Below are 26,893 nucleotides of genomic sequence, written 5' to 3'. Positions count from 1 at the left end.
TGGACCCTATCTGCATGGTTGCAGGTTAGATTCTCCCTTTTATCTTCAACCTGTCCTAGAAAATTAAACGGGAGAGGACGATTGGCCAGCTTGGGCAAGCCAAATACTTGTGCTTTCAGGCACCCGGTCCCTTTGGCTGAATGGTCTTTTTCCACCATACATGTCAAGATTCAAGCAGCTTGGACCGCTATGGAGGAGGAGCTTTGAGAGCCTGGATAGCTCAGTCGGTAGAGCATCAGACTTTTAATCTGAGGGTCCAGGGTTCAAGTCCCTGTTCGGGCGGTGCCTTTCACTTACCTATGAGGCCTTTGAGCTGTCAATAGGGCAGTCTTTATGCACATCTGCCGGGAATGCTCACTGGCTCAGAGAGATGAAATGTCCTAACTTCCCCCTTTCTAGGCTCCTGGAATCTGCCAGAAATAAAGGTGGCTGAAGGTGATTGCTTGACCAACTGTTTCCCAACAACCCTTGTCTATGGCAGCTTACCTGGGCTCCAGTTCAGGCATGTTATCTAGCGAACTTTCAACAAAGGCCCCAAATCCTTCCACCTTGGTCTTTTCTCAGCAGCATAGCTGTTCAAACACATACGCTCCCAGTGGCCTTTCAGGACTGCTGTGGGAGAAACGCATCTGACATCTAGGGCCCTGTCCCTTTACATTCTCCTTAGTTCTTTCAAATGCTAACACTATTCAGTGGGTAAACAATGCCCACTTAGGCATCGTCCCTGTCTCATTAACATGCCAAGTCCCAGAATGCTCAGCGGCCCACTGGATGACACTTATGTGTCTCTCCTCAATGTCAATTTCTCCTCCAAGGAAGGGCAGATGTTGGCAGGCACTGATTCGGTTAGCTTTGCGCAGTGGCAGTATCATAGCCAATGAGGTTCAACTGAGGCGTGATTATTGCTAATTGCTTCTCGGCCCTTTGGCTAAGATCGAATCTAGTATCTGTTCTTATCAGTTTCCAGGAGGTGGCGCTTGCTTCTGTCCCTGATCTATGGCGAGATAGAGATGGGATTGCGGTTGCTATGCAAAACCTGCTGGAGTGAAGGTAACCCGGAGCGGTTTGTAGCCGAAAGGGAAGCCTTCTGATGGGGACGGAGAACCATTCGGTCTTGGCGGAGGGTCGGGATCCTGGCCTTCTGGCCTGGATTGGGGCAGCTCTAGCTCTGGACAGTTATTTGGGAGAGAACGCTGGCTCCCCTTGCTCCCACCGGGGGAGCGGCCAGTATTTCCCAAATGTAATTAGGTAGGAGGGACGGAACGACGGTGAAGCCTGATGGCAAGGGCACTCTCCAAGCTTCCAGAACTCCATACCTTTCTGCCTGGGGTGGGGGCTGCTGTGGTCTGGGCTGTGGGTCAGGGCTTTTTCGAAAAGCCAGTGGTGAATGTGCCCCTGAAGTGGCAGTTCAGGGGTGCCGTATAGTCACGGTGTGAAAGCACTTGATTTTATGGCACCATGGTCACTTCACCACAACACACGTTTTTCGCACCTGCCTCTTGGGCCGGGCCTTTTGGCCAGGACCAGGGGAAATTTTTATGCCTGGCCGGAGGGCCGGCCATTGTATAGCACAATGGCCACTTTCACTCTCCCATCTCACTATCTTCCCCACTCTTTCTTTTACCCCTGTTTGTCACCTTTTTGTCCTTTTTTTGGTTGTTTTGTATACACGTTTGTCACTGTGTGGCGAGTAGGGTGTGGGTCCTCGGGCCTACTCTGAAAGTCTTGGGAGGGGGTGGACATAGGCCTTTTGGCTTGGTTCGCCCTCTCCTTTGAGGGGTCTCTCTTCGGGAGAGCCCCACTGTACTTGGGTTGGTCTGCTTCGGCAGTCCTTCCAGTTGTGGGGGTCCGCCTGGTTTCGGCCAGATGGACCCTTTGTCTGAGTACCTCAGTCCCTGTCTGGAGCCTAACGCCCTGGGGGATCAGGGTAAGGTCCTTCCCTAGTGGAGGACTCTGTACACCCGTTGCACGTTTTTGTGTTTCACTCTCTATGTGTGGGCACTTTTTTTTGGCACCGGGTGGAAGTTTTTGAGGTGTGTTTTGCACGCCACTGGCTTTTCGATAGAGTGATTATTGCTAATTGCTTCTCGGCCTTTTGGCGAAGATCAAGTGTAGTATCTATTCTTATCAGTTTCCAGGAGGTGGCGCTTGCTTCCGTCCCTGATCTATGGCGAAATAGAGATGGGATTGCGGTTGCTATGCAAAACCTGCTGGAGTGAAGGTGACCTGGAGCGGTTTGTAGCCGAAAGGGAAGCCTTCTGATGGGGATGGAGAATCACGGGGTCTGAACCAGAGGGTCGGGACCCTGGCCTTCTGGCCTGGATTGGGGTGGATCTAGCTCCAGACAGTTATTTGGGAGAGAACGCTTACTCCTGCCTTGCAAGGGGGGGAGGGAGTGGCAAGTACTTCCCGAATGTAATTAGGAGGAGTGATGGGAGCGACGGCAGAGCCTGATGGTAAAGGGCTCTTTCCGGCTTCCTGATCTCCATATCCTTCCTGTCTGTGGTGGGGTCTGCTGTGGTCTGGGCTGGGTGGTCAGGGCTTTTTCGAAAAGCCAGTGGTGAATGTGCCCCTGAAGTGGCAGTTCAGGGGTGCCATATAGTCACGGTGTGAAAGCACTTGATTTTATGGCACCATGGTCACTTCACCACAACACACGTTTTTCGCACCTGCCTCTTGGGCCGGGCCTTTTGGCCAGGACCAGGGGAAATTTTTATGCCTGGCCGGAGGGCTGGCCATTGTATAGCACAATGGCCACTTTCACTCTCCCATCTCACCATCTTCCCCACTCTTTCTTTTACCCCTGTTTGTCACCTTTTTGTCTTTTTTTTGGTTGTCTTTGTATACACGTTTTGTCACTGTGTGGCGAGTAGGGTGTGGGTCCTCGGGCCTACTCTGAAAGTCTTGGGAGGGGGTGGACATAGGCCTTTTGGCTTGGTTCGCCCTCTCCTTTGAGGGGTCTCTCTTCGGGAGAGCCCCACTGTACTTGGGTTGGTCTGCTTCGGCAGTCCTTCCAGTTGTGGGGGTCCGCCTGGTTTCGGCCGGATGGACCCCTTTGTCTGAGTACCTCAGTCCCTGTCTGGAGCCTAACGCCCCGGGGGATCAGGGTAAGGTCCTTCCCTAGTGGAGGACTCTGTACACCCGTTGCACGTTTTTGTGTTTCACTCTCTATGTGTGGGCACTTTTTTTTGGCACCGGGTGGAAGTTTTTGAGGTGTGTTTTGCACGCCACTGGCTTTTCGATAGAGTGAGAGAGTGATTATTGCTAATTGAAAACTTTTCCCAATACCCCGCCACGATGACTTGAAATACAGTCAGCACTGGCAATTTTTGAGAGTCTCTGAGGAGACTGAGCAATGTGTTTTCAACAGCAGATAAGTGACGGCTTCTTACATGCAGACTGAGATGCGTTAGAGTTGAGAAAGTGAGTCACGGGCCCATTGACACCATAGAGAGCTTTTGTGTCATCACGCAGCCTGGGTAGAACAATCAGTGATTGGCACGCGCCGCTCGTTCTTCACTTGCCTGTAATCCAGAGTGGACTCTACCTCGTTTTTTTGCCTGGGTTTCTTCTGCTGGACCTGGCAACATGAGGCTCAAGGTGAACTGTCTTTATTTGTAACCCAGTCACTGATTAAGAATACTGGAAGCGTGTTGGTCCAGGGTTAAGGAAGCCTTTCGGGCGGTGTCTTTTTGCAAGGCCCTTGTTTCCGGTCAAAGAGCATTGAACTGTAGGTAAAACTAAGGCAGAAACTTTAGGCGTTCTCCACCTGTACCGGACTGGACCCTATCTGCATGGTTGCAGGTTAGATTCTCCCTTTTATCTTCAACCTGTCCTAGAAAATTAAACGGGAGAGGACGATTGGCCAGCCTGGGCAAGCCAAATACTTGTGCTTTCAGGCACCCGGTCCCCTTGGCTGAATGGTCTTTTTCCACCATACATGTCAAGATTCAAGCAGCTTGGACCGCTATGGAGGAGGAGCTTTGAGAGCCCGGATAGCTCAGTCGGTAGAGCATCAGACTTTTAATCTGAGGGTCCAGGGTTCAAGTCCCTGTTCGGGCGGTGCCTTTCACTTACCTATGAGGCCTTTGAGCTGCCAATAGGGCAGTCTTTATGCACATCTGCCGGGAATGCTCACTGGCTCAGAGAGATGAAATGTCCTAACTTCCCCCTTTCTAGGCTCCTGGAATCTGCCAGAAATAAAGGTGGCTGAAGGTGATTGCTTGACCAACTGTTTCCCAACAACCCTTGTCTATGGCAGCTTACCTGGGCTCCAGTTCAGGCATGTTATCTAGCGAACTTTCAACAAAGGCCCCAAATCCTTCCACCTTGGTCTTTTCTCAGCAGCATAGCTGTTCAAACACATATGCTCCCAGTGGCCTTTCAGGACTGCTGTGAGAGAAACGCATCTGACAGGAGAATCTAGGGCCCTGTCCCTTTAGATTCTCCTTAGTTCTTTCAAATGCTAACACTATTCAGTGGGTAAACAATGCCCACTTAGGCATCGTCCCTGTCTCATTAACATGCCAAGTCCCAGAATGCTCAGCGGCCCACTGGATGACACTTATGTGTCTCTCCTCAATGTCAATTTCTCCTCCAAGGAAGGGCAGATGTTGGCAGGCACTGATTTGGTTAGCTTTGCGCAGTGGCAGTATCATAGCCAATGAGGTTCAACTGAGGCGTGATTATTGCTAATTGCTTCTCGGCCCTTTGGCTAAGATCAAATCTAATATCTGTTCTTATCAGTTTCCAGGAGGTGGTGCTTGCTTCTGTCCCTGATCTATGGCGAGATAGAGATGGGATTGCGGTTGCTATGCAAAACCTGCTGGAGTGAAAGTAACCCGGAGCGGTTTGTAGCCGAAAGGGAAGCCTTCTGATGGGGACGGAGAACCATTCGGTCTTGGCGGAGGGTCGGGATCCTGGCCTTCTGGCCTGGATTGGTTCAGCTCTAGCTCTGGACAGTTATTTGGGAGAGAACGCTGGTTCCCCTTGCTCCCACCGGGGGAGCGGCCAGTATTTCCCAAATGTAATTAGGTAGGAGGGACGGAATGACGGTGAAGCCTGATGGCAAGGGCTCTCTCCGAGCTTCCAGAACTCCATACCTTTCTGCCTGGGGTGGGGGCTGCTGTGGTCTGGGCTGTGGGTCAGGGCTTTTTCGAAAAGCCAGTGGTGAATGTGCCCCTGAAGTGGCAGTTCAGGGGTGCCGTATAGTCACGGTGTGAAAGCACTTGATTTTATGGCACTATGGTCACTTCACCACAACACACGTTTTTCGCACCTGCCTCTTGGGCCGGGCCTTTTGGCCAGGACCAGGGGAAATTTTTATGCCTGGCCGGAGGGCCGGCCATTGTATAGCACAATGGCCACTTTCACTCTCCCATCTCACTATCTTCCCCACTCTTTCTTTTACCCCTGTTTGTCACCTTTTTGTCTTTTTTTTTGGTTGTCTTTGTATACACGTTTTGTCACTGTATGGCGAGTAGGGTGTGGGTCCTCGGGCCTACTCTGAAAGTCTTGGGAGGGGGTGGACATAGGCCTTTTGGCTTGGTTCGCCCTCTCCTTTGAGGGGTCTCTCTTCGGGAGAGCCCCACTGTACTTGGGTTGGTCTGCTTCGGCAGTCCTTCCAGTTGTGGGGGTCCGCCTGGTTTCGGCCGGATGGACCCTTTGTCTGAGTACCTCAGTCCCTGTCTGGAGCCTAACGCCCTGGGGGATCAGGGTAAGGTCCTTCCCTAGTGGAGGACTCTGTACACCCGTTGCACGTTTTTGTGTTTCACTCTTTATGTGTGGGCACTTTTTTTTGGCACTGGGTGGAAGTTTTTGAGGTGTGTTTTGCACGCCACTGGCTTTTCGATAGAGTGATTATTGCTAATTGCTTCTCGGCCTTTTGGTGAAGATCAAGTGTAGTATCTATTCTTATCAGTTTCCAGGAGGTGGCGCTTGCTTCCGTCCCTGATCTATGGTGAAATAGAGATGGGATTGCGGTTGCTATGCAAAACCTGCTGGAGTGAAGGTGACCTGGAGCGGTTTGCAGCCGAAAAGGAAGCCTTCTGATGGGGATGGAGAACCACGGGGTCTGAACCAGAGGGTCGGGACCCTGGTCTTCTGGCCTGGATTGGGGCGGATCTAGCTCCAGACAGTTATTTGGGAGAGAACGCTTACTCCTGCCTTGCAGGTGGGGGAGGGAGTGGCAAGTACTTCCCGAATGTAATTAGGAGGAGTGATGGGAGCGACGGCAGAGCCTGATGGTAAAGGGCTCTTTCCGGCTTCCTGATCTCCATATCCTTCCTGTCTGTGGTGGGGTCTGCTGTGGTCTGGGCTGGGTGGTCAGGGCTTTTTCGAAAAGCCAGTGGTGAATGTTCCCTTGAAGTGGCAGTTCAGGGGTGCCGTATAGTCACAGTGTGAAAGCACTTGATTTTATGGCACCATGGTCACTTCACCACAACACACGTTTTTCGCACCTGCCTCTTGGGCCGGGCCTTTTGGCCAGGACCAGGGGAAATTTTTATGCCTGGCCGGAGGGCCGGCCATTGTATAGCACAATGGCCACTTTCACTCTCCCATCTCACTATCTTTCCCACTCTTTCTTTTACCCCTGTTTGTCACCTTTTTGTCTTTTTTTTGGTTGTCTTTGTATACACGTTTTGTCACTGTGTGGCGAGTAGGGTGTGGGTCCTCGGGCCTACTCTGAAAGTCTTGGGAGGGGGTGGACATAGGCCTTTTGGCTTGGTTCGCCCTCTCCTTTGAGGGGTCTCTCTTCGGGAGAGCCCCACTGTACTTGGGTTGGTCTGCTTCGGCAGTCCTTCCAGTTGTGGGGGTCCGCCTGGTTTCGGCCGGATGGACCCTTTGTCTGAGTACCTCAGTCCCTGTCTGGAGCCTAACGCCCCGGGGGATCAGGGTAAGGTCCTTCCCTAGTGGAGGACTCTGTACACCCGTTGCACGTTTTTGTGTTTCACTCTCTATGTGTGGGCACTTTTTTTTGGCACCGGGTGGAAGTTTTTGAGGTGTGTTTTGCACGCCACTGGCTTTTCGATAGAGTGATTATTGCTAATTGAAAACTTTTCCCAATACCCCGCCACGATGACTTGAAATACAGTCAGCACTGGCAATTTTTGAGAGTCTCTGAGGAGACTGAGCAATGTGTTTTCAACAGCAGATAAGTGACGGCTTCTTACATGCAGACTGAGATGCGTTAGAGTTGAGAAAGTGAGTCACGGGCCCATTGACACCATAGAGAGCTTTTGTGTCATCACGCAGCCTGGGTAGAACAATCAGTGATTGGCACGCGCCGCTCGTTCTTCACTTGCCTGTAATCCAGAGTGGACTCTACCTCGTTTTTTTGCCTGGGTTTCTTCTGCTGGACCTGGCAACATGAGGCTCAAGGTGAACTGTCTTTATTTGTAACCCAGTCACTGATTAAGAATACTGGAAGCGTGTTGGTCCAGGGTTAAGGAAGCCTTTCGGGCGGTGTCTTTTTGCAAGGCCCTTGTTTCCGGTCAAAGAGCATTGAACTGTAGGTAAAACTAAGGCAGAAACTTTAGGCGTTCTCCACCTGTACCGGACTGGACCCTATCTGCATGGTTGCAGGTTAGATTCTCCCTTTTATCTTCAACCTGTCCTAGAAAATTAAACGGGAGAGGACGATTGGCCAGCCTGGGCAAGCCAAATACTTGTGCTTTCAGGCACCCGGTCCCCTTGGCTGAATGGTCTTTTTCCACCATACATGTCAAGATTCAAGCAGCTTGGACCGCTATGGAGGAGGAGCTTTGAGAGCCCGGTTAGCTCAGTCGGTAGAGCATCAGACTTTTAATCTGAGGGTCCAGGGTTCAAGTCCCTGTTCGGGCGGTGCCTTTCACTTACCTATGAGGCCTTTGAGCTGCCAATAAGGCAGTCTTTATGCACATCTGCCGGGAATGCTCACTGGCTCAGAGAGATGAAATGTCCTAACTTCCCCCTTTCTAGGCTCCTGGAATCTGCCAGAAATAAAGGTGGCTGAAGGTGATTGCTTGACCAACTGTTTCCCAACAACCCTTGTCTATGGCAGCTTACCTGGGCTCCAGTTCAGGCATGTTATCTAGCGAACTTTCAACAAAGGCCCCAAATCCTTCCACCTTGGTCTTTTCTCAGCAGCATAGCTGTTCAAACACATACGCTCCCAGTGGCCTTTCAGGACTGCTGTGGGAGAAACGCATCTGACATCTAGGGCCCTGTCCCTTTAGATTCTCCTTAGTTCTTTCAAATGCTAACACTATTCAGTGGGTAAACAATGCCCACTTAGGCATCGTCCCTGTCTCATTAACATGCCAAGTCCCAGAATGCTCAGCGGCCCACTGGATGACACTTATGTGTCTCTCCTCAATGTCAATTTCTCCTCCAAGGAAGGGCAGATGTTGGCAGGCACTGATTTGGTTAGCTTTGCGCAGTGGCAGTATCATAGCCAATGAGGTTCAACTGAGGCGTGATTATTGCTAATTGCTTCTCGGCCCTTTGGCTAAGATCAAATCTAATATCTGTTCTTATCAGTTTCCAGGAGGTGGTGCTTGCTTCTGTCCCTGATCTATGGCGAGATAGAGATGGGATTGCGGTTGCTATGCAAAACCTGCTGGAGTGAAAGTAACCCGGAGCGGTTTGTAGCCGAAAGGGAAGCCTTCTGATGGGGACGGAGAACCATTCAGTCTTGGCGGAGGGTCGGGATCCTGGCCTTCTGGCCTGGATTGGGGCAGCTCTAGCTCTGGACAGTTATTTGGGAGAGAACGCTGGTTCCCCTTGCTCCCACCGGGGGAGCGGCCAGTATTTCCCAAATGTAATTAGGTAGGAGGGACGGAATGACGGTGAAGCCTGATGGCAAGGGCTCTCTCCGAGCTTCCAGAACTCCATACCTTTCTGCCTGGGGTGGGGGCTGCTGTGGTCTGGGCTGTGGGTCAGGGCTTTTTCGAAAAGCCAGTGGTGAATGTGCCCCTGAAGTGGCAGTTCAGGGGTGCCGTATAGTCACGGTGTGAAAGCACTTGATTTTATGGCACTATGGTCACTTCACCACAACACACGTTTTTCGCACCTGCCTCTTGGGCCGGGCCTTTTGGCCAGGACCAGGGGAAATTTTTATGCCTGGCCGGAGGGCCGGCCATTGTATAGCACAATGGCCACTTTCACTCTCCCATCTCACTATCTTCCCCACTCTTTCTTTTACCCCTGTTTGTCACCTTTTTGTCTTTTTTTTTGGTTGTCTTTGTATACACGTTTTGTCACTGTATGGCGAGTAGGGTGTGGGTCCTCGGGCCTACTCTGAAAGTCTTGGGAGGGGGTGGACATAGGCCTTTTGGCTTGGTTCGCCCTCTCCTTTGAGGGGTCTCTCTTCGGGAGAGCCCCACTGTACTTGGGTTGGTCTGCTTCGGCAGTCCTTCCAGTTGTGGGGGTCCGCCTGGTTTCGGCCGGATGGACCCTTTGTCTGAGTACCTCAGTCCCTGTCTGGAGCCTAACGCCCCGGGGGATCAGGGTAAGGTCCTTCCCTAGTGGAGGACTCTGTACACCCGTTGCACGTTTTTGTGTTTCACTCTTTATGTGTGGGCACTTTTTTTTGGCACTGGGTGGAAGTTTTTGAGGTGTGTTTTGCACGCCACTGGCTTTTCGATAGAGTGATTATTGCTAATTGCTTCTCGGCCTTTTGGTGAAGATCAAGTGTAGTATCTATTCTTATCAGTTTCCAGGAGGTGGCGCTTGCTTCCGTCCCTGATCTATGGTGAAATAGAGATGGGATTGCGGTTGCTATGCAAAACCTGCTGGAGTGAAGGTGACCTGGAGCGGTTTGCAGCCGAAAAGGAAGCCTTCTGATGGGGATGGAGAACCACGGGGTCTGAACCAGAGGGTCGGGACCCTGGTCTTCTGGCCTGGATTGGGGCGGATCTAGCTCCAGACAGTTATTTGGGAGAGAACGCTTACTCCTGCCTTGCAGGTGGGGGAGGGAGTGGCAAGTACTTCCCGAATGTAATTAGGAGGAGTGATGGGAGCGACGGCAGAGCCTGATGGTAAAGGGCTCTTTCCGGCTTCCTGATCTCCATATCCTTCCTGTCTGTGGTGGGGTCTGCTGTGGTCTGGGCTGGGTGGTCAGGGCTTTTTCGAAAAGCCAGTGGTGAATGTGCCCCTGAAGTGGCAGTTCAGGGGTGCCGTATAGTCACAGTGTGAAAGCACTTGATTTTATGGCACCATGGTCACTTCACCACAACACACGTTTTTCGCACCTGCCTCTTGGGCCGGGCCTTTTGGCCAGGACCAGGGGAAATTTTTATGCCTGGCCGGAGGGCCGGCCATTGTATAGCACAATGGCCACTTTCACTCTCCCATCTCACTATCTTCCCCACTCTTTCTTTTACCCCTGTTTGTCACCTTTTTGTCTTTTTTTTGGTTGTCTTTGTATACACGTTTTGTCACTGTGTGGCGAGTAGGGTGTGGGTCCTCGGGCCTACTCTGAAAGTCTTGGGAGGGGGTGGACATAGGCCTTTTGGCTTGGTTCGCCCTCTCCTTTGAGGGGTCTCTCTTCGGGAGAGCCCCACTGTACTTGGGTTGGTCTGCTTCGGCAGTCCTTCCAGTTGTGGGGGTCCGCCTGGTTTCGGCCGGATGGACCCTTTGTCTGAGTACCTCAGTCCCTGTCTGGAGCCTAACGCCCCGGGGGATCAGGGTAAGGTCCTTCCCTAGTGGAGGACTCTGTACACCCGTTGCACGTTTTTGTGTTTCACTCTCTATGTGTGGGCACTTTTTTTTGGCACCGGGTGGAAGTTTTTGAGGTGTGTTTTGCACGCCACTGGCTTTTCGATAGAGTGATTATTGCTAATTGAAAACTTTTCCCAATACCCCGCCACGATGACTTGAAATACAGTCAGCACTGGCAATTTTTGAGAGTCTCTGAGGAGACTGAGCAATGTGTTTTCAACAGCAGATAAGTGACGGCTTCTTACATGCAGACTGAGATGCGTTAGAGTTGAGAAAGTGAGTCACGGGCCCATTGACACCATAGAGAGCTTTTGTGTCATCACGCAGCCTGGGTAGAACAATCAGTGATTGGCACGCGCCGCTCGTTCTTCACTTGCCTGTAATCCAGAGTGGACTCTACCTCGTTTTTTTGCCTGGGTTTCTTCTGCTGGACCTGGCAACATGAGGCTCAAGGTGAACTGTCTTTATTTGTAACCCAGTCACTGATTAAGAATACTGGAAGCGTGTTGGTCCAGGGTTAAGGAAGCCTTTCGGGCGGTGTCTTTTTGCAAGGCCCTTGTTTCCGGTCAAAGAGCATTGAACTGTAGGTAAAACTAAGGCAGAAACTATAGGCGTTCTCCACCTGTACCGGACTGGACCCTATCTGCATGGTTGCAGGTTAGATTCTCCCTTTTATCTTCAACCTGTCCTAGAAAATTAAACGGGAGAGGACGATTGGCCAGCCTGGGCAAGCCAAATACTTGTGCTTTCAGGCACCCGGTCCCCTTGGCTGAATGGTCTTTTTCCACCATACATGTCAAGATTCAAGCAGCTTGGACCGCTATGGAGGAGGAGCTTTGAGAGCCTGGATAGCTCAGTCGGTAGAGCATCAGACTTTTAATCTGAGGGTCCAGGGTTCAAGTCCCTGTTCGGGCGGTGCCTTTCACTTACCTATGAGGCCTTTGAGCTGCCAATAGGGCAGTCTTTATGCACATCTGCCGGGAATGCTCACTGGCTCAGAGAGATGAAATGTCCTAACTTCCCCCTTTCTAGGCTCCTGGAATCTGCCAGAAATAAAGGTGGCTGAAGGTGATTGCTTGACCAACTGTTTCCCAACAACCCTTGTCTATGGCAGCTTACCTGGGCTCCAGTTCAGGCATGTTATCTAGCGAACTTTCAACAAAGGCCCCAAATCCTTCCACCTTGGTCTTTTCTCAGCAGCATAGCTGTTCAAACACATACGCTCCCAGTGGCCTTTCAGGACTGCTGTGGGAGAAACGCATCTGACATCTAGGGCCCTGTCCCTTTACATTCTCCTTAGTTCTTTCAAATGCTAACACTATTCAGTGGGTAAACAATGCCCACTTAGGCATCGTCCCTGTCTCATTAACATGCCAAGTCCCAGAATGCTCAGCGGCCCACTGGATGACACTTATGTGTCTCTCCTCAATGTCAATTTCTCCTCCAAGGAAGGGCAGATGTTGGCAGGCACTGATTTGGTTAGCTTTGCGCAGTGGCAGTATCATAGCCAATGAGGTTCAACTGAGGCGTGATTATTGCTAATTGAAAACTTTTCCCAATACCCCGCCACGATGACTTGAAATACAGTCAGCACTGGCAATTTTTGAGAGTCTCTGAGGAGACTGAGCAATGTGTTTTCAACAGCAGATAAGTGACGGCTTCTTACATGCAGACTGAGATGCGTTAGAGTTGAGAAAGTGAGTCACGGGCCCATTGACACCATAGAGAGCTTTTGTGTCATCACGCAGCCTGGGTAGAACAATCAGTGATTGGCACGCGCCGCTCGTTCTTCACTTGCCTGTAATCCAGAGTGGACTCTACCTCGTTTTTTTGCCTGGGTTTCTTCTGCTGGACCTGGCAACATGAGGCTCAAGGTGAACTGTCTTTATTTGTAACCCAGTCACTGATTAAGAATACTGGAAGCGTGTTGGTCCAGGGTTAAGGAAGCCTTTCGGGCGGTGTCTTTTTGCAAGGCCCTTGTTTCCGGTCAAAGAGCATTGAACTGTAGGTAAAACTAAGGCAGAAACTTTAGGCGTTCTCCACCTGTACCGGACTGGACCCTATCTGCATGGTTGCAGGTTAGATTCTCCCTTTTATCTTCAACCTGTCCTAGAAAATTAAACGGGAGAGGACGATTGGCCAGCCTGGGCAAGCCAAATACTTGTGCTTTCAGGCACCCGGTCCCCTTGGCTGAATGGTCTTTTTCCACCATACATGTCAAGATTCAAGCAGCTTGGACCGCTATGGAGGAGGAGCTTTGAGAGCCCGGATAGCTCAGTCGGTAGAGCATCAGACTTTTAATCTGAGGGTCCAGGGTTCAAGTCCCTGTTTGGGCGGTGCCTTTCACTTACCTATGAGGCCTTTGAGCTGCCAATAGGGCAGTCTTTATGCACATCTGCACATCTGCCGGGAATGCTCACTGGCTCAGAGAGATGAAATGCCCTAACTTCCCCCTTTCTAGGCTCCTGGAATCTGCCAGAAATAAAGGTGGCTGAAGGTGATTGCTTGACCAACTGTTTCCCAACAACCCTTGTCTATGGCAGCTTACCTGGGCTCCAGTTCAGGCATGTTATCTAGCGAACTTTCAACAAAGGCCCCAAATCCTTCCACCTTGGTCTTTTCTCAGCAGCATAGCTGTTCAAACACATACGCTCCCAGTGGCCTTTCAGGACTGCTGTGGGAGAAACGCATCTGACATCTAGGGCCCTGTCCCTTTAGATTCTCCTTAGTTCTTTCAAATGCTAACACTATTCAGTGGGTAAACAATGCCCACTTAGGCATCGTCCCTGTCTCATTAACATGCCAAGTCCCAGAATGCTCAGCGGCCCACTGGATGACACTTATGTGTCTCTCCTCAATGTCAATTTCTCCTCCAAGGAAGGGCAGATGTTGGCAGGCACTGATTTGGTTAGCTTTGCGCAGTGGCAGTATCATAGCCAATGAGGTTCAACTGAGGCGTGATTATTGCTAATTGCTTCTCGGCCTTTTGGCGAAGATCAAGTGTAGTATCTGTTCTTATCAGTTTCCAGGAGGTGGCGCTTGCTTCTGTCCCTGATCTATGGCGAGATAGAGATGGGATTGCGGTTGCTATGCAAAACCTGCTGGAGTGAAGGTAACCCGGAGCGGTTTGTAGCCGAAAGGGAAGCCTTCTGATGGGGACGGAGAACCATTCGGTCTTGGCGGAGGGTCGGGATCCTGGCCTTCTGGCCTGGATTGGGGCAGCTCTAGCTCTGGACAGTTATTTGGGAGAGAACGCTGGCTCCCCTTGCTCCCACCGGGGGAGCGGCCAGTATTTCCCAAATGTAATTAGGTAGGAGGGACGGAACGACGGTGAAGCCTGATGGCAAGGGCTCTCTCCAAGCTTCCAGAACTCCATACCTTTCTGCCTGGGGTGGGGGCTGCTGTGGTCTGGGCTGTGGGTCAGGGCTTTTTCGAAAAGCCAGTGGTGAATGTGCCCCTGAAGTGGCAGTTCAGGGGTGCCGTATAGTCACGGTGTGAAAGCACTTGATTTTATGGCACCATGGTCACTTCACCACAACACATGTTTTTCGCACCTGCCTCTTGGGCCGGGCATTTTGGCCAGGACCAGGGGAAATTTTTATGCCTGGCCGGAGGGCCGGCCATTGTATAGCACAATGGCCACTTTCACTCTCCCATCTCACTATCTTCCCCACTCTTTCTTTTACCCCTGTTTGTCACCTTTTTGTCTTTTTTTGGTTGTCTTTGTATACACGTTTTGTCACTGTGTGGCGAGTAGGGTGTGGGTCCTCGGGCCTACTCTGAAAGTCTTGGGAGGGGGTGGACATAGGCCTTTTGGCTTGGTTCGCCCTCTCCTTTGAGGGGTCTCCCTTCGGGGGAGCCCCACTGTACTTGGGTCGGTCTGCTTCGGCAGACCTTCCAGTTGTGGGGGTCCACCTGGTTTCGGCCAGATGGACCCTTTGTCTGAGTACCTCAGTCCCTGTCTGGAGCCTAACGCCCCGGGGGATCAGGGTAAGGTCCTTCCCTAGTGGAGGACTCTGTACACCCGTTGCACTTTTTTGTGTTTCACTCTCTATGTGTGGGCACTTTTTTTTGGCACCGGGTGGAAGTTTTTGAGGTGTGTTTTGCACGCCACTGGCTTTTCGATAGAGTGATTATTGCTAATTGAAAACTTTTCCCAATACCCCGCCACGATGACTTGAAATACAGTCAGCACTGGCAATTTTTGAGAGTCTCTGAGGAGACTGAGCAATGTGTTTTCAACAGCAGATAAGTGATGGCTTCTTACATGCAGACTGAGATGCGTTAGAGTTGAGAAAGTGAGTCACGGGCCCATTGACACCATAGAGAGCTTTTGTGTCATCACGCAGCCTGGGTAGAACAATCAGTGATTGGCACGCGCCGCTCGTTCTTCACTTGCCTGTAATCCAGAGTGGACTCTACCTCGTTTTTTTGCCTGGGTTTCTTCTGCTGGACCTGCCAACATGAGGCTCAAGGTGAACTGTCTTTATTTGTAACCCAGTCACTGATTAAGAATACTGGAAGCGTGTTGGTCCAGGGTTAAGGAAGCCTTTCGGGCGGTGTCTTTTTGCAAGGCCCTTGTTTCCGGTCAAAGAGCATTGAACTGTAGGTAAAACTAAGGCAGAAACTTTAGGCGTTCTCCACCTGTACCGGACTGGACCCTATCTGCATGGTTGCAGGTTAGATTCTCCCTTTTATCTTCAACCTGTCCTAGAAAATTAAACGGGAGAGGACGATTGGCCAGCCTGGGCAAGCCAAATACTTGTGCTTTCAGGCACCCGGTCCCCTTGGCTGAATGGTCTTTTTCCACCATACATGTCAAGATTCAAGCAGCTTGGACCGCTATGGAGGAGGAGCTTTGAGAGCCTGGATAGCTCAGTCGGTAGAGCATCAGACTTTTAATCTGAGGGTCCAGGGTTCAAGTCCCTGTTCGGGCGGTGCCTTTCACTTACCTATGAGGCCTTTGAGCTGCCAATAGGGCAGTCTTTATGCACATCTGCCGGGAATGCTCACTGGCTCAGAGAGATGAAATGCCCTAACTTCCCCCTTTCTAGGCTCCTGGAATCTGCCAGAAATAAAGGTGGCTGAAGGTGATTGCTTGACCAACTGTTTCCCAACAACCCTTGTCTATGGCAGCTTACCTGGGCTCCAGTTCAGGCATGTTATCTAGCGAACTTTCAACAAAGGCCCCAAATCCTTCCACCTTGGTCTTTTCTCAGCAGCATAGCTGTTCAAACACATACGCTCCCAGTGGCCTTTCAGGACTGCTGTGGGAGAAACGCATCTGACATCTAGGGCCCTGTCCCTTTAGATTCTCCTTAGTTCTTTCAAATGCTAACACTATTCAGTGGGTAAACAATGCCCACTTAGGCATCGTCCCTGTCTCATTAACATGCCAAGTCCCAGAATGCTCAGCGGCCCACTGGATGACACTTATGTGTCTCTCCTCAATGTCAATTTCTCCTCCAAGGAAGGGCAGATGTTGGCAGGCACTGATTTGGTTAGCTTTGCGCAGTGGCAGTATCATAGCCAATGAGGTTCAACTGAGGCGTGATTATTGCTAATTGCTTCTCGGCCTTTTGGCGAAGATCAAGTGTAGTATCTATTCTTATCAGTTTCCAGGAGGTGGCGCTTGCTTCCGTCCCTGATCTATGGCGAAATAGAGATGGGATTGCGGTTGCTATGCAAAACCTGCTGGAGTGAAGGTGACCTGGAGCGGTTTGTAGCCGAAAGGGAAGCCTTCTGATGGGGATGGAGAATCACGGGGTCTGAACCAGAGGGTCGGGACCCTGGCCTTCTGGCCTGGATTGGGGTGGATCTAGCTCCAGACAGTTATTTGGGAGAGAACGCTTACTCCTGCCTTGCAAGGGGGGGAGGGAGTGGCAAGTACTTCCCGAATGTAATTAGGAGGAGTGATGGGAGCGACGGCAGAGCCTGATGGTAAAGGGCTCTTTCCGGCTTCCTGATCTCCATATCCTTCCTGTCTGTGGTGGGGTCTGCTGTGGTCTGGGCTGGGTGGTCAGGGCTTTTTCGAAAAGCCAGTGGTGAATGTGCCCCTGAAGTGGCAGTTCAGGGGTGCCATATAGTCACGGTGTGAAAGCACTTGATTTTATGGCACCATGGTCACTTCACCACAACACACGTTTTTCGCACCTGCCTCTTGGGCCGGGCCTTTTGGCCAGGACCAGGGGAAATTTTTATGCCTGGCCGGAGGGCTGGCCATTGTATAGCACAATGGCCACTTTCACTCTCCCATCTCACCATCTTCCCCACTCTTTCTTTTACCCCTGTTTGTCACCTTTTTGTCTTTTTTTTGGTTGTCTTTGTATACACGTTTTGTCACTGTGTGGCGAGTAGGGTGTGGGTCCTCGGGCCTACTCTGAAAGTCTTGGGAGGGGGTGGACATAGGCCTTTTGGCTTGGTTCGCCCTCTCCTTTGAGGGGTCTCTCTTCGGGAGAGCCCCACTGTACTTGGGTTGGTCTGCTTCGGCAGTCCTTCCAGTTGTGGGGGTCCGCCTGGTTTTGGCCGGATGGACCCTTTGTCTGAGTACCTCAGTCCCTGTCTGGAGCCTAACGCCCCGGGGGATCAGGGTAAGGTCCTTCCCTAGTGGAGGACTCTGTACACCCGTTGCACTTTTTTGTGTTTCACTCTCTATGTGTGGGCACTTTTTTTTGGCACCGGGTGGAAGTTTTTGAGGTGTGTTTTGCACGCCACTGGCTTTTCGATAGAGTGATTATTGCTAATTGAAAACTTTTCCCAATACCCCGCCACGATGACTTGAAATACAGTCAGCACTGGCAATTTTTGAGAGTCTCTGAGGAGACTGAGCAATGTGTTTTCAACAGCAGATAAGTGACGGCTTCTTACATGCAGACTGAGATGCGTTAGAGTTGAGAAAGTGAGTCACGGGCCCATTGACACCATAGAGAGCTTTTGTGTCATCACGCAGCCTGGGTAGAACAATCAGTGATTGGCACGCGCCGCTCGTTCTTCACTTGCCTGTAATCCAGAGTGGACTCTACCTCGTTTTTTTGCCTGGGTTTCTTTTGCTGGACCTGGCAACATGAGGCTCAAGGTGAACTGTCTTTATTTGTAACCCAGTCACTGATTAAGAATACTGGAAGCGTGTTGGTCCAGGGTTAAGGAAGCCTTTCGGGCGGTGTCTTTTTGCAAGGCCCTTGTTTCCGGTCAAAGAGCATTGAACTGTAGGTAAAACTAAGGCAGAAACTTTAGGCGTTCTCCACCTGTACCGGACTGGACCCTATCTGCATGGTTGCAGGTTAGATTCTCCCTTTTATCTTCAACCTGTCCTAGAAAATTAAACGGGAGAGGACGATTGGCCAGCCTGGGCAAGCCAAATACTTGTGCTTTCAGGCACCCGGTTCCCTTGGCTGAATGGTCTTTTTCCACCATACATGTCAAGATTCAAGCAGCTTGGACCGCTATGGAGGAGGAGCTTTGAGAGCCCGGATAGCTCAGTCGGTAGAGCATCAGACTTTTAATCTGAGGGTCCAGGGTTCAAGTCCCTGTTCGGGCGGTGCCTTTCACTTACCTATGAGGCCTTTGAGCTGCCAATAGGGCAGTCTTTATGCACATCTGCCGGGAATGCTCACTGGCTCAGAGAGATGAAATGTCCTAACTTCCCCCTTTCTAGGCTCCTGGAATCTGCCAGAAATAAAGGTGGCTGAAGGTGATTGCTTGACCAACTGTTTCCCAACAACCCTTGTCTATGGCAGCTTACCTGGGCTCCAGTTCAGGCATGTTATCTAGCGAACTTTCAACAAAGGCCCCAAATCCTTCCACCTTGGTCTTTTCTCAGCAGCATAGCTGTTCAAACACATACGCTCCCAGTGGCCTTTCAGGACTGCTGTGGGAGAAACGCATCTGACATCTAGGGCCCTGTCCCTTTAGATTCTCCTTAGTTCTTTCAAATGCTAACACTATTCAGTGGGTAAACAATGCCCACTTAGGCATCGTCCCTGTCTCATTAACATGCCAAGTCCCAGAATGCTCAGCGGCCCACTGGATGACACTTATGTGTCTCTCCTCAATGTCAATTTCTCCTCCAAGGAAGGGCAGATGTTGGCAGGCACTGATTTGGTTAGCTTTGCGCAGTGGCAGTATCATAGCCAATGAGGTTCAACTGAGGTGTGATTATTGCTATTTGCTTCTCTGCCTTTTGGTGAAGATCAAGTGTAGTATCTATTCTTATCAGTTTCCAGGAGGTGGCGCTTGCTTCCGTCCCTGATCTATGGCGAAATAGAGATGGAATTGCGGTTGCTATGCAAAACCTGCTGGAGTGGAGGTGACCTGGAGCGGTTTGTAGCCGAAAGGGAAGCCTTCTGATGGGGATGGAGAACCACGGGGTCTGAACCAGAGGGTCGGGACCCTGGCCTTCTGGCCTGGATTGAGGCGGATCGAGCTCCAGACAGTTATTTGGGAGAGAACGCTTACTCCTGCCTTGCAAAGGGGGGAGGGAGTGGCAAGTACTTCCCGAATGTAATTAGGAGGAGTGATGGGAGCGACGGCAGAGCCTGATGGTAAAGGGCTCTTTCCGGCTTCCTGATCTCCATATCCTTTCTGTGTGTGGTGGGGTCTGCTGTGGTCTGGGCTGGGTGGTCAGGGCTTTTTCGAAAAGCCAGAGGTGAATGTGCCCCTGAAGTGGCAGTTCAGGGGTGCCGTATAGTCACGGTGTGAAAGCACTTGATTTTATGGCACCATGGTCACTTCACCACAACACACGTTTTTCGCACCTGCCTCTTGGGCCGGGCCTTTTGGCCAGGACCAGGGGAAATTTTTATGCCTGGCCGGAGGGCCGGCCATTGTATAGCACAATGGCCACTTTCACTCTCCCATCTCACTATCTTCCCCACTCTTTCTTTTACCCCTGTTTGTCACCTTTTTGTCTTTTTTTTTTTTTTGGTTGTCTTTGTATACACGTTTTGTCACTGTGTGGCGAGTAGGGTGTGGGTCCTCGGGCCTTCTCTGAAAGTCTTGGGAGGGGATGGACATAGGCCTTTTGGCTTGGTTCGCCCTCTCCTTTGAGGGGTCTCTCTTCGGGAGAGCCCCGCTGTACTTGGGTTGGTCTGCTTCGGCAGTCCTTCCAGTTGTGGGGGTCCGCCTGGTTTCGGCCGGATGGACCCTTTGTCTGAGTACCTCAGTCCCTGTCTGGAGCCTAACGCCCCGGGGGATCAGGGTAAGGTCCTTCCCTAGTGGAGGACTCTGTACACCCGTTGCACGTTTTTGTGTTTCACTCTCTATGTGTGGGCACTTTTTTTTGGCACCGGGTGGAAGTTTTTGAGGTGTGTTTTGCACGCCACTGGCTTTTCGATAGAGTGATTATTGCTAATTGAAAACTTTTCCCAATACCCCGCCACGATGACTTGAAATACAGTCAGCACTGGCAATTTTTGAGAGTCTCTGAGGAGACTGAGCAATGTGTTTTCAACAGCAGATAAGTGACGGCTTCTTACATGCAGACTGAGATGCGTTAGAGTTGAGAAAGTGAGTCACGGGCCCATTGACACCATAGAGAGCTTTTGTGTCATCACGCAGCCTGGGTAGAACAATCAGTGATTGGCACGTGCCGCTCGTTCTTCACTTGCCTGTAATCCAGAGTGGACTCTACCTCGTTTTTTTGCCTGGGTTTCTTCTGCTGGACCTGGCAACATGAGGCTCAAGGTGAACTGTCTTTATTTGTAACCCAGTCACTGATTAAGAATACTGGAAGCGTGTTGGTCCAGGGTTAAGGAAGCCTTTCGGGCGGTGTCTTTTTGCAAGGCCCTTGTTTCCGGTCAAAGAGCATTGAACTGTAGGTAAAACTAAGGCAGAAACTTTAGGCGTTCTCCACCTGTACCGGACTGGACCCTATCTGCATGGTTGCAGGTTAGATTCTCCCTTTTATCTTCAACCTGTCCTAGAAAATTAAACGGGAGAGGACGATTGGCCAGCCTGGGCAAGCCAAATACTTGTGCTTTCAGGCACCCGGTCCCCTTGGCTGAATGGTCTTTTTCCACCATACATGTCAAGATTCAAGCAGCTTGGACCGCTATGGAGGAGGAGCTTTGAGAGCCCGGATAGCTCAGTCGGTAGAGCATCAGACTTTTAATCTGAGGGTCCAGGGTTCAAGTCCCTGTTCGGGCGGTGCCTTTCACTTACCTATGAGGTCTTTGAGCTGCCAATAGGGCAGTCTTTATGCACATCTGCCGGGAATGCTCACAGGCTCAGAGAGATGAAATGTCCTAACTTCCCCCTTTCTAGGCTCCTGGAATCTGCCAGAAATAAAGGTGGCTGAAGGTGATTGCTTGACCAACTGTTTCCTAACAACCCTTGTCTATGGCAGCTTACCTGGGCTCCAGTTCAGGCATGTTATCTAGCGAACTTTCAACAAAGGCCCCAAATCCTTCCACCTTGGTCTTTTCTCAGCAGCATAGCTGTTCAAACACATACGCTCCCAGTGGCCTTTCAGGACTGCTGTGGGAGAAACGCATCTGACATCTAGGGCCCTGTCCCTTTAGATTCTCCTTAGTTCTTTCAAATGCTAACACTATTCAGTGGGTAAACAATGCCCACTTAGGCATCGTCCCTGTCTCATTAACATGCCAAGTCCCAGAATGCTCAGCGGCCCACTGGATGACACTTATGTGTCTCTCCTCAATGTCAATTTCTCCTCCAAGGAAGGGCAGATGTTGGCAGGCACTGATTTGGTTAGCTTTGCGCAGTGGCAGTATCATAGCCAATGAGGTTCAACTGAGGTGTGATTATTGCTATTTGCTTCTCTGCCTTTTGGTGAAGATCAAGTGTAGTATCTATTCTTATCAGTTTCCAGGAGGTGGCGCTTGCTTCCGTCCCTGATCTATGGCGAAATAGAGATGGAATTGCGGTTGCTATGCAAAACCTGCTGGAGTGGAGGTGACCTGGAGCGGTTTGTAGCCGAAAGGGAAGCCTTCTGATGGGGATGGAGAACCACGGGGTCTGAACCAGAGGGTCGGGACCCTGGCCTTCTGGCCTGGATTGAGGCGGATCGAGCTCCAGACAGTTATTTGGGAGAGAACGCTTACTCCTGCCTTGCAAAGGGGGGAGGGAGTGGCAAGTACTTCCCGAATGTAATTAGGAGGAGTGATGGGAGCGACGGCAGAGCCTGATGGTAAAGGGCTCTTTCCGGCTTCCTGATCTCCATATCCTTTCTGTGTGTGGTGGGGTCTGCTGTGGTCTGGGCTGGGTGGTCAGGGCTTTTTCGAAAAGCCAGAGGTGAATGTGCCCCTGAAGTGGCAGTTCAGGGGTGCCGTATAGTCACGGTGTGAAAGCACTTGATTTTATGGCACCATGGTCACTTCACCACAACACACGTTTTTCGCACCTGCCTCTTGGGCCGGGCCTTTTGGCCAGGACCAGGGGAAATTTTTATGCCTGGCCGGAGGGCCGGCCATTGTATAGCACAATGGCCACTTTCACTCTCCCATCTCACTATCTTCCCCACTCTTTCTTTTACCCCTGTTTGTCACCTTTTTGTCTTTTTTTTTTTTTTGGTTGTCTTTGTATACACGTTTTGTCACTGTGTGGCGAGTAGGGTGTGGGTCCTCGGGCCTTCTCTGAAAGTCTTGGGAGGGGATGGACATAGGCCTTTTGGCTTGGTTCGCCCTCTCCTTTGAGGGGTCTCTCTTCGGGAGAGCCCCGCTGTACTTGGGTTGGTCTGCTTCGGCAGTCCTTCCAGTTGTGGGGGTCCGCCTGGTTTCGGCCGGATGGACCCTTTGTCTGAGTACCTCAGTCCCTGTCTGGAGCCTAACGCCCCGGGGGATCAGGGTAAGGTCCTTCCCTAGTGGAGGACTCTGTACACCCGTTGCACGTTTTTGTGTTTCACTCTCTATGTGTGGGCACTTTTTTTTGGCACCGGGTGGAAGTTTTTGAGGTGTGTTTTGCACGCCACTGGCTTTTCGATAGAGTGATTATTGCTAATTGAAAACTTTTCCCAATACCCCGCCACGATGACTTGAAATACAGTCAGCACTGGCAATTTTTGAGAGTCTCTGAGGAGACTGAGCAATGTGTTTTCAACAGCAGATAAGTGACGGCTTCTTACATGCAGACTGAGATGCGTTAGAGTTGAGAAAGTGAGTCACGGGCCCATTGACACCATAGAGAGCTTTTGTGTCATCACGCAGCCTGGGTAGAACAATCAGTGATTGGCACGTGCCGCTCGTTCTTCACTTGCCTGTAATCCAGAGTGGACTCTACCTCGTTTTTTTGCCTGGGTTTCTTCTGCTGGACCTGGCAACATGAGGCTCAAGGTGAACTGTCTTTATTTGTAACCCAGTCACTGATTAAGAATACTGGAAGCGTGTTGGTCCAGGGTTAAGGAAGCCTTTCGGGCGGTGTCTTTTTGCAAGGCCCTTGTTTCCGGTCAAAGAGCATTGAACTGTAGGTAAAACTAAGGCAGAAACTTTAGGCGTTCTCCACCTGTACCGGACTGGACCCTATCTGCATGGTTGCAGGTTAGATTCTCCCTTTTATCTTCAACCTGTCCTAGAAAATTAAACGGGAGAGGACGATTGGCCAGCCTGGGCAAGCCAAATACTTGTGCTTTCAGGCACCCGGTCCCCTTGGCTGAATGGTCTTTTTCCACCATACATGTCAAGATTCAAGCAGCTTGGACCGCTATGGAGGAGGAGCTTTGAGAGCCCGGATAGCTCAGTCGGTAGAGCATCAGACTTTTAATCTGAGGGTCCAGGGTTCAAGTCCCTGTTCGGGCGGTGCCTTTCACTTACCTATGAGGTCTTTGAGCTGCCAATAGGGCAGTCTTTATGCACATCTGCCGGGAATGCTCACAGGCTCAGAGAGATGAAATGTCCTAACTTCCCCCTTTCTAGGCTCCTGGAATCTGCCAGAAATAAAGGTGGCTGAAGGTGATTGCTTGACCAACTGTTTCCTAACAACCCTTGTCTATGGCAGCTTACCTGGGCTCCAGTTCAGGCATGTTATCTAGCGAACTTTCAACAAAGGCCCCAAATCCTTCCACCTTGGTCTTTTCTCAGCAGCATAGCTGTTCAAACACATACGCTCCCAGTGGCCTTTCAGGACTGCTGTGGGAGAAACGCATCTGACATCTAGGGCCCTGTCCCTTTAGATTCTCCTTAGTTCTTTCAAATGCTAACACTATTCAGTGGGTAAACAATGCCCACTTAGGCATCGTCCCTGTCTCATTAACATGCCAAGTCCCAGAATGCTCAGCGGCCCACTGGATGACACTTATGTGTCTCTCCTCAATGTCAATTTCTCCTCCAAGGAAGGGCAGATGTTGGCAGGCACTGATTTGGTTAGCTTTGCGCAGTGGCAGTATCATAGCCAATGAGGTTCAACTAAGGCGTGATTATTGCTAATTGCTTCTCGGCCTTTTGGCGAAGATCAAGTGTAGTATCTATTCTTATCAGTTTCCAGGAGGTGGCGCTTGCTTCCGTCCCTGATCTATGGCGAAGTAGAGATGGGATTGCGGTTGCTATGCAAAACCTGCCGGAGTGAAGGTGACCTGGAGTGGTTTGTAGCCGAAAAGGAAGCCTTCTGATGGGGATGGAGAACCACGGGGTCTGAACCAGAGGGTCGGGACCCTGGTCTTCTGGCCTGGATTGGGGCGGATCTAGCTCCAGACAGTTATTTGGGAGAGAACGCTTACTCCTGCCTTGCAAGGGGGGGAGGGAGTGGCAAATACTTCCCGAATGTAATTAGGAGGAGTGATGGGAGCGACGGCAGAGCCTGATGGTAAAGGGCTCTTTCCGGCTTCCTGATCTCCATATCCTTCCTGTCTGTGGTGGGGTCTGCTGTGGTCTGGGCTGGGTGGTCAGGGCTTTTTCGAAAAGCCAGTGGTTAATGTGCCCCTGAAGTGGCAGTTCAGGGGTGCCGTATAGTCACGGTGTGAAAGCACTTGATTTTATGGCACCATGGTCACTTCACCACAACACACGTTTTTCGCACCTGCCTCTTGGGCCGGGCCTTTTGGCCAGGACCAGGGGAAATTTTTATGCCTGGCCGGAGGGCCGGCCATTGTATAGCACAATGGCCACTTTCACTCTCCCATCTCACTATCTTCCCCACTCTTTCTTTTACCCCTGTTTGTCACCTTTTTGTCTTTTTTTTGGTTGTCTTTGTATACACGTTTTGTCACTGTGTGGCGAGTAGGGTGTGGGTCCTCGGGCCTACTCTGAAAGTCTTGGGAGGGGGTGGACATAGGCCTTTTGGCTTGGTTCGCCCTCTCCTTTGAGGGGTCTCTCTTCGGGAGAGCCCCACTGTACTTGGGTTGGTCTGCTTCGGCAGTCCTTCCAGTTGTGGGGGTCCGCCTGGTTTCGGCCGGATGGACCCTTTGTCTGAGTACCTCAGTCCCTGTCTGGAGCCTAACGCCCCGGGGGATCAGGGTAAGGTCCTTCCCTAGTGGAGGACTCTGTACACCCGTTGCACGTTTTTGTGTTTCACTCTCTATGTGTGGGCACTTTTTTTTGGCACCGGGTGGAAGTTTTTGAGGTGTGTTTTGCACGCCACTGGCTTTTCGATAGAGAGTGATTATTGCTAATTGAAAACTTTTCCCAATACCCCGCCACGATGACTTGAAATACAGTCAGCACTGGCAATTTTTGAGAGTCTCTGAGGAGACTGAGCAATGTGTTTTCAACAGCAGATAAGTGACGGCTTCTTACATGCAGACTGAGATGCGTTAGAGTTGAGAAAGTGAGTCACGGGCCCATTGACACCATAGAGAGCTTTTGTGTCATCACGCAGCCTGGGTAGAACAATCAGTGATTGGCACGCGCCGCTCGTTCTTCACTTGCCTGTAATCCAGAGTGGACTCTACCTCGTTTTTTTGCCTGGGTTTCTTCTGCTGGACCTGGCAACATGAGGCTCAAGGTGAACTGTCTTTATTTGTAACCCAGTCACTGATTAAGAATACTGGAAGCGTGTTGGTCCAGGGTTAAGGAAGCCTTTCGGGCGGTGTCTTTTTGCAAGGCCCTTGTTTCCGGTCAAAGAGCATTGAACTGTAGGTAAAACTAAGGCAGAAACTTTAGGCGTTCTCCACCTGTACCGGACTGGACCCTATCTGCATGGTTGCAGGTTAGATTCTCCCTTTTATCTTCAACCTGTCCTAGAAAATTAAACGGGAGAGGACGATTGGCCAGCCTGGGCAAGCCAAATACTTGTGCTTTCAGGCACCCGGTCCCCTTGGCTGAATGGTCTTTTTCCACCATACATGTCAAGATTCAAGCAGCTTGGACCGCTATAGAGGAGGAGCTTTGAGAGCCCGGATAGCTCAGTCGGTAGAGCATCAGACTTTTAATCTGAGGGTGCAGGGTTCAAGTCCCTGTTCGGGCGGTGCCTTTCACTTACCTATGAGGCCTTTGAGCTGCCAATAGGGCAGTCTTTATGCACATCTGCCGGGAATGCTCACTGGCTCAGAGAGATGAAATGTCCTAACTTCCCCCTTTCTAGGCTCCTGGAATCTGCCAGAAATAAAGGTGGCTGAAGGTGATTGCTTGACCAACTGTTTCCCAACAACCCTTGTCTATGGCAGCTTACCTGGGCTCCAGTTCAGGCATGTTATCTAGCGAACTTTCAACAAAGGCCCCAAATCCTTCCACCTTGGTCTTTTCTCAGCAGCATAGCTGTTCAAACACATACGCTCCCAGTGGCCTTTCAGGACTGCTGTGGGAGAAACGCATCTGACATCTAGGGCCCTGTCCCTTTAGATTCTCCTTAGTTCTTTCAAATGCTAACACTATTCAGTGGGTAAACAATGCCCACTTAGGCATCGTCCCTGTCTCATTAACATGCCAAGTCCCAGAATGCTCAGCGGCCCACTGGATGACACTTATGTGTCTCTCCTCAATGTCAATTTCTCCTCCAAGGAAGGGCAGATGTTGGCAGGCACTGATTTGGTTAGCTTTGCGCAGTGGCAGTATCATAGCCAATGAGGTTCAACTGAGGCGTGATTATTGCTAATTGCTTCTCGGCCTTTTGGCGAAGATCAAGTGTAGTATCTATTCTTATCAGTTTCCAGGAGGTGGCGCTTGCTTCCGTCCCTGATCTATGGCGAAATAGAGATGGGATTGCGGTTGCTATGCAAAACCTGCTGGAGTGAAGGTGACCTGGAGCGGTTTGTAGCCGAAAGGGAAGCCTTCTGATGGGGATGGAGAATCACGGGGTCTGAACCAGA

The 26,893-nt window shown here is 50.9% G+C and overlaps 5 non-coding genes and 18 pseudogenes across 5 annotated transcripts; all 23 read left to right on the top strand.

The window, feature by feature from the left end:
• Nucleotides 1–848: 848 nt before the first annotated feature.
• LOC141135408 (U4 spliceosomal RNA) lies at nucleotides 849–913 on the top strand (annotated as a pseudogene).
• A 1,166-nt stretch (nucleotides 914–2,079) lies between these two features.
• LOC141135907 (U2 spliceosomal RNA) lies at nucleotides 2,080–2,212 on the top strand (annotated as a pseudogene).
• Nucleotides 2,213–3,218: 1,006 nt separating this feature from the next.
• LOC141135524 (U4 spliceosomal RNA) lies at nucleotides 3,219–3,348 on the top strand (annotated as a pseudogene).
• A 641-nt stretch (nucleotides 3,349–3,989) lies between these two features.
• TRNAK-UUU (transfer RNA lysine (anticodon UUU)) lies at nucleotides 3,990–4,062 on the top strand. Its single transcript has one exon. It is a non-coding gene; the product is annotated as a tRNA-Lys (tRNA).
• Nucleotides 4,063–4,634: 572 nt separating this feature from the next.
• Nucleotides 4,635–4,699, top strand: LOC141135337 (U4 spliceosomal RNA; annotated as a pseudogene).
• A 2,307-nt stretch (nucleotides 4,700–7,006) lies between these two features.
• Nucleotides 7,007–7,128, top strand: LOC141135575 (U4 spliceosomal RNA; annotated as a pseudogene).
• Nucleotides 7,129–8,408: 1,280 nt separating this feature from the next.
• LOC141135336 (U4 spliceosomal RNA) lies at nucleotides 8,409–8,473 on the top strand (annotated as a pseudogene).
• A 2,307-nt stretch (nucleotides 8,474–10,780) lies between these two features.
• LOC141135574 (U4 spliceosomal RNA) lies at nucleotides 10,781–10,902 on the top strand (annotated as a pseudogene).
• A 1,280-nt stretch (nucleotides 10,903–12,182) lies between these two features.
• LOC141135060 (U4 spliceosomal RNA) lies at nucleotides 12,183–12,323 on the top strand. The gene has a single exon (XR_012243361.1). It is a non-coding gene; the product is annotated as a U4 spliceosomal RNA (small nuclear RNA).
• A 1,288-nt stretch (nucleotides 12,324–13,611) lies between these two features.
• LOC141135407 (U4 spliceosomal RNA) lies at nucleotides 13,612–13,676 on the top strand (annotated as a pseudogene).
• Nucleotides 13,677–14,802: 1,126 nt separating this feature from the next.
• Nucleotides 14,803–14,924, top strand: LOC141135573 (U4 spliceosomal RNA; annotated as a pseudogene).
• A 1,280-nt stretch (nucleotides 14,925–16,204) lies between these two features.
• On the top strand, nucleotides 16,205–16,269 carry LOC141135335 (U4 spliceosomal RNA; annotated as a pseudogene).
• A 1,133-nt stretch (nucleotides 16,270–17,402) lies between these two features.
• Nucleotides 17,403–17,524, top strand: LOC141135572 (U4 spliceosomal RNA; annotated as a pseudogene).
• Nucleotides 17,525–18,165: 641 nt separating this feature from the next.
• On the top strand, nucleotides 18,166–18,238 carry TRNAK-UUU (transfer RNA lysine (anticodon UUU)). Its single transcript has one exon. It is a non-coding gene; the product is annotated as a tRNA-Lys (tRNA).
• Nucleotides 18,239–18,804: 566 nt separating this feature from the next.
• Nucleotides 18,805–18,869, top strand: LOC141135503 (U4 spliceosomal RNA; annotated as a pseudogene).
• Nucleotides 18,870–20,008: 1,139 nt separating this feature from the next.
• Nucleotides 20,009–20,130, top strand: LOC141135571 (U4 spliceosomal RNA; annotated as a pseudogene).
• A 641-nt stretch (nucleotides 20,131–20,771) lies between these two features.
• Nucleotides 20,772–20,844, top strand: TRNAK-UUU (transfer RNA lysine (anticodon UUU)). Its single transcript has one exon. It is a non-coding gene; the product is annotated as a tRNA-Lys (tRNA).
• A 566-nt stretch (nucleotides 20,845–21,410) lies between these two features.
• Nucleotides 21,411–21,475, top strand: LOC141135502 (U4 spliceosomal RNA; annotated as a pseudogene).
• A 1,139-nt stretch (nucleotides 21,476–22,614) lies between these two features.
• Nucleotides 22,615–22,736, top strand: LOC141135570 (U4 spliceosomal RNA; annotated as a pseudogene).
• Nucleotides 22,737–23,377: 641 nt separating this feature from the next.
• TRNAK-UUU (transfer RNA lysine (anticodon UUU)) lies at nucleotides 23,378–23,450 on the top strand. Its single transcript has one exon. It is a non-coding gene; the product is annotated as a tRNA-Lys (tRNA).
• A 566-nt stretch (nucleotides 23,451–24,016) lies between these two features.
• Nucleotides 24,017–24,081, top strand: LOC141135512 (U4 spliceosomal RNA; annotated as a pseudogene).
• A 1,133-nt stretch (nucleotides 24,082–25,214) lies between these two features.
• On the top strand, nucleotides 25,215–25,338 carry LOC141135684 (U4 spliceosomal RNA; annotated as a pseudogene).
• A 1,280-nt stretch (nucleotides 25,339–26,618) lies between these two features.
• Nucleotides 26,619–26,683, top strand: LOC141135334 (U4 spliceosomal RNA; annotated as a pseudogene).
• Nucleotides 26,684–26,893: the final 210 nt, after the last annotated feature.

This window comes from Aquarana catesbeiana, linkage group LG03 (genome assembly GCF_042186555.1).
Source record: "Aquarana catesbeiana isolate 2022-GZ linkage group LG03, ASM4218655v1, whole genome shotgun sequence".
NCBI classification, from domain to species: Eukaryota; Metazoa; Chordata; class Amphibia; order Anura; family Ranidae; genus Aquarana; species Aquarana catesbeiana.
The sequence above is the reverse complement of the archived record's forward strand: the minus strand, read 5'-3'. Positions and strand labels throughout refer to the sequence as shown.